The following is a 6,168-nucleotide window of genomic DNA, read 5'->3' as shown; positions in this document are numbered from 1 at the left end:
TGACTGATACAGTGACTTTCAGTACTGCAACAGAAGGTTTCATGTACAATACCCGAAACCCTCAGATCCTCAAAGACTTTAACAGTCACCAGAGAAGAAAAGCCTCTACTGAACAAAAACATTTAAGAACTTTTAAGCCACTAATCCCATCAATACATTCAAATAATTTAAGTAAAAGGTTGTTCCTTAGCTTTTCAGTGGCATCAAATGTGCCTTTTTTCGGACGTCCAGAAGCTTCGAAGTAAACATAGAAACACAGTCGTCTTCTACAACATTGACTCAGTTTGACAAATGGATGGCAATCGGGGTGTTAAACTCAGTTTAGCCCAGTTTGATCTCAAGTGGGCTGGACAAATAAAATAACAGGCATAATCACCTATAAATAATAACTGTATTTGTGTGAAAAAGTAAAATTACATTATGAAAATGTGAATAAACTGAATGACCATGTACAACATGGAATTTCTTCAGAAAAATAAGTGCAATTTCAACAATATTATGTCTCAGCGTATTATTAACATGAGTAATAGATCATTGTGGATCTACAAATGCACAAAACATTTAGTAACAGGAATTATATTGTTAAAATTGCACTTATTTTTCTTAAGACAATTCAGGTTGTTCATATTTGTTCAGGTTATTCACATTTTATAGGGAGAAATGTAAAGATTTAAATAATGTAATTTTACTTTTTTCACATTAAACCAAGAAGAAAACATGGAGTTGTCATTACTTATTATGTTAAGTTATGCTACTATTGATATCACATCAGGCCCCTAAACTAAAATGAGTTGGACACCCTTGATGCTTAATGTTGTCAGTGTCATTTTTTGCAAATTCCCGCAGGCCATATATTTGACACCTGTGTTGTAGATGCTTGCTGTTATATTCAGTTAATGACATATTTTGCCCAAAAAGTCACACAAATGCAGAGGATAATATAATAAATTTTAATTATTTTTATAATAAATTGAGTTACTTAATAAAGGTTTAAATGTAGAGAAAGGACAAAGACAGAAGTGGCCACAAAATTAGTTGTAGGTGTTTTCAGGGTTCATATAAAGGTCTAATTTTCAAACATGAAAGTCAGATGTGAACAGTGTAATCATATTCTAGCAGCAGGTTAAAGAAAAGGAAAGTTGACAGAGACCTGTGTGATTAACACTCCACGTACTTACTGACATATCACCTCTTTATAGGAGGAACATATGGTTTTGATTGCTTTAAATATTAAATGTCATGTGTTGGCTGACCACATCACAGCAGTTCACTTTGTCTCACATATTGAGGAAATACCCCACATTTAGATTCACAAAAAAAGAAAGAGAAACATGCACATCAAATTAAAGTCAGGTTTATATCCAAATGTGTTATGACAGAATAAAATGTATGAGTCGTGAGACACTGATCTACTAAACCTTATTTTTGTTTATTTTATTGATTTTTGTTGTGTGTTTAGTATTTCCTCTTATTTTATTATTATTATTATTGTTTTCTTAATTTTTGTTCATGATATTGATTAGTTCGTTCTTGGTTAATTTTTGTTGATTTTATTGTTTTTCATTTTTATTAGTTTTACATACAAAAAAAACCCTTTTTTGGTAGTTTGTTTTCGAATCATTTTTGCTCATTTTGTTGAATCTTTTGGTAATTATTTGTTCATTTTTGCATATTTTATGGATTATTTGCTTCCTTCTTGTTCATTTTGTTGCTTATTTTGCTCATTATTTTTCATTTTTTAAATTGATTTTTTTCCCCTTGTGTGGATTTGCTTACTCTGTTTATCTAATTCTTTTACTTCACTTCTTGTTCATTTTGTTTATTATTTTCTTGCTTTTTTTGTTTATTTTTGTTAATTTTTTTTTGCTTATTTTGGTTATTTTATTCCATACATTTTTGTCTTTTTGTTTACTTAGACTTGAGTTTAAGCCTGTCAATCAGCATCCTTTATATGTATAACTAGTTTGACTACACTAGGTATGACTAGTTTTTGGTTCTGGAGGAGTTTAAGCACATCAGGTCAGAGAACACTTTTGTGTCAAACATGTTTCTTGAATTCTCATCCCATGCAGGGAGTTTTTGCTGTGGCTGATCTGGTTTTGTTTGCACTTTTCAATCACGTCTTATGTGATTAACTTCCCAACTGTCAGGACATTTGAACATGTTGCTAAACTTGAGTGACTTCTGCTCATTCAGTGTCATGAGGAACACATGACCTCGTACTTATGATTAACTCTGGTTACCTTGGTAACTCTAGTCCACGAGGTCTGTGTGTGACAGGGGGCTTTCACAAATAGTTACATACAACAAACAATGAAGCTCACTGAATGTTCAATAGGGACATCCTGTCTTTTTTAGTAGCACTTCATTTGTAAATGTTTTTTTTGCAGACATACCACTTCTGCAAAACAAACTGATGCACATCATACAGTGTCTCTGCAGGACAGGTAATGGACAGGTAATGTCATTGGTCTGTTACAGAGATGGATAAATGAAATGTTTTGTTTGGTTTTTTGTTTTTTTTTTACATTTTCTTGGGCGTATGCTATGCTATGTCAGCCTGTCATTGTACAAACTACAAAGTTTGGATGTTTTTTTAAAATAATATTTGTTATAACTAATATTAAGTATTTTATAAACATGTGTTAATTCACTTGAACATTCAGAAAACTTTGACTGTATGATTGGACATAAAAGCATTCACTAAGGGCTTATTCTTTACAGGATGTGACAAGACTCATCACTTTGACAACTTCTTTAGGCAATATTGCAAAGGATTTAATTTTTTCACCATCTACAACTCATGATTATACTGAAAAGATTCTTGGAGTTCAGGGAAATCTCACAGTGCAAAGACCAAGACAGAAACCACTGTTTAATGTGTGTGACCTTCAATCCTCAGGTGGTTTCACTTGAGAAATTGTTATGATACAATGATAAATATAGAAACATGGACCCAAACTTTAAAAATCTAATGCCACCTAACATAGTCCACTGATCCTTCCAGAAATGGATCCTGAAACTGTTTCACACAACCATACAACTATACCAATTCTGTGCAGAAAGTTACCAAGTTCTCCAGACCCAAGTCCATCTTAGATGGACTAAAAGGCAGTGGAAACATGTTGAAAAATTGGCGTCCAGTTCCATGTGTCAGAGATGAAACAGATCAAACTGTTATTAGTAAAATGTGCAGCATGCAGCATTTGTGATAGTCTGGGGCTGCATCAGTGTCCACATGGTTGTCCTATAAATGTGTCAAGGACCCATGAAGACTTTGACTTTTACAGAGACATTAATTGCCATTAATGTCTTTTCCTTGACATTTATGGTTAATTTGTCCAGTGTGTCCTGGACTGTCCTGCCTCCAGTCCACATCTGCCCTCTACTGAATATGTACTGTATGAAGTTCAAGAAGAAGAAACTCAGACAATGGACACCACAGACTGATAAGGTAGGACAATATAAGCTTGGCTTCTTTTTACTCCATTTTGGACATATTGGAAGTTTTGTTAAAAAGCCACAATGAAATAGCTGTACATTGTGTGACATTTGTTTTCTTTTTGGTTGACTTATTTCCTTCAGAACAGTAGAGTGTCCTGTTTAAATGGGTAATTTCTTTTGCCTTCTTATGTTCGAAATAATCTTCAGTTCCCAAATTATTAAAATAATTAATAAAAGGAAGGGAGATGCAGCACAGTGATGTACATACATACATATGCATACATCTGTCACAACTTTTTTGTGTTACAGTTGTCAAAATCTAAATTTGTTTAGTTTTACAATAAAATTGCAACAGTGAAAGTCCTTTCTCTCGTTTTACTGTACTTTGTCAGTTAAATAAAAGCGGGAGCGAATAAACAAATTACAGATTTAAGTTTTTATTGCATTTTGAAAATAGCCAAACTTTTCTGGAAATCAGAAATTAAAATGTCTTGCCCGGTGAAGTAAAGGTTACAATGCCAAATAAATGCAGTTGAATTGGATCTGCTGGTGCAGTTTAAAGGAGCACTACAAAAATCAGCAAATGAACAACATATTCTGACTTTTTTTTTTTTTTTTTATAGCAGAATGCATTCCAAACACCAATGTGCTCCCCCCCTGATGAATTTCCCAACATTAGGTTGAATCCCATGTGCCTTTGGACTACATAGGCTTGATGCTGTTGCTGAATCATCTGTTAACACATGTAGGTTACTTAAAAACTGCCTCCTGAGCAACAGAAAACCCAACAAACCCATTTCAGAGGCTGACCTGTACTCCCTCAAATACAAACCCAATCTCTATGAGTGAAATGAGAGGAATTCCCCCTCAGTGTTTTCTTTTATATGCAATATAATTTCAATGTGATGTTTTGGAAAAGTCATCAAGATCTGGATCCCATCCACAGACCCATGGCAACCCTTCAGAACAGCACACAAGTCAACATAAACAAGACACCATCAGCTTTCTTTAAGGTCTCATGAGTAGTTTCTTGTGTTTTTTCGCTTGTCTTTCACTACACAGTCAAAAAGTTTCATGTGACGCAGCATGAACTGTTATAACCAGATGTACAGAGCCCATTTATCCTCCCACAGTGGTCCACGAGGGGAAAAACTGATTATATGAAAACGAACATTATAAATATTTGTTATAGAATCCACTGCAGTTAAAGAGAGCTCTGTACAAGTGACAGGGTCAAATGGTGGAACTGGCTTGTACCACATGGAATAAATGGTAATTTAGAAAAATACATGCTGATATATACAGGGGTTGGACAAAATAATGGAAACACCTTAAAAAATCAACAAAATATAATTTAATATGGTGTAGGTCCGCCTTTTGCAGCAATTACAGCCTCAGTTCTCCGAGGTATTGATTCATACAACTTGTGAATTGTTTCCAAAGGAATTTTAAGTCATTCTTCAGTTAGAATACCCTCCAACTCTTTTAGAGACGATGGCGGTGGAAATCGACGTCTTACTTGAATCTCTAAAACTGACCATAAATGCTCAATAATGTTGAGGTCTGGGGACTGTGCCGGCCATACGAGATGCTCAACTTCATTAGAATGTTCCTCATGCCATTCTTTAACAATTCTAGCTGTATGGATTGGGGCATTATCATCTTGAGGTGAAGGTGTTTCCATTATTTTGTCCAACCCCTGTAGATAAATTAATGTGGAATATTTGTTCATTTATGTTTATTGTAAGAAAATTGTGTTTAAAAAAGATATTAACAACAACAATAATAGTAATAATACAATTTTAGCTATTAATTTATGAATTTTATTTTAAATTAATTTTAAAAACAATTTTCCAAAATATTTTGTAAATAAGTAATATGTTGCAATACGCCCCAACAATAACAAATAAATATAATATAATAAAGGCTTTTATCTACTAGCTGTGGTGGAGAGACCTCAGATAATGAAGACAAAAAAAAAACAACATAAAAAATGTAATAAATGACATAAAAGACCAAATGATGATATTCCGTTGTTGTTGTTGTTTTTTTAAATTTGTCATCAGCAGCTTTCTTTTCTCCTGTGTAACACTAAACTACCATGAGCTGTGGACTAAACTAGACTTTAGGTTTAATTTTTGATTTTCATCTTTCATTATTTTATGACACACATGACAAAAAAATCATTGCCAGACCAGTTAATATTAGGAATAATTTTTAGCTGCTTCCCTACAAATGAAGATATTGTGCATTTGATGAAGAAAGATTTATTTTTATAGCTACTGAAACCAAACATCAGTTTTGTCTGAATGACAAATGATAAAAACATTTTGACATATGGAAAAGGTGAATGAAGTATAAGGCTAGTTAGTAAGTAAGTAAGTAAATTTTATTTATAGAGCACTTTTCACAGACAGAGTCACAAAGTGCTTACCAATTCAAATCAGAATTAAATCAAGTTTACAGAGACCCAACAGTACTTGATTTCAAACACTTTTAAAGTATTTTTTCATTTTGTAAGTCTGTGTTTGTGTTGTACTACTTTTGTATTACTTTAATTTTTCCAGTGACATATTTCTTTTTGTATTTAATGAAAAAAAAAAAAATCACATCACATCTGGGAATTTCTTTCATTCACTGTCAGTGTTTTCTTCAGAAGTCCGTATTTGCAGAAAAATGTTTCGAGCATCTCAAGTATCAGCAGATACAGAATAAATCATGACA

The sequence above is a fragment of the Sphaeramia orbicularis genome, chromosome 12 (assembly GCF_902148855.1).
Source record: "Sphaeramia orbicularis chromosome 12, fSphaOr1.1, whole genome shotgun sequence".
Classification (NCBI taxonomy): Eukaryota; Metazoa; Chordata; class Actinopteri; order Kurtiformes; family Apogonidae; genus Sphaeramia; species Sphaeramia orbicularis.
This window is presented reverse-complemented; position numbering follows the sequence as displayed.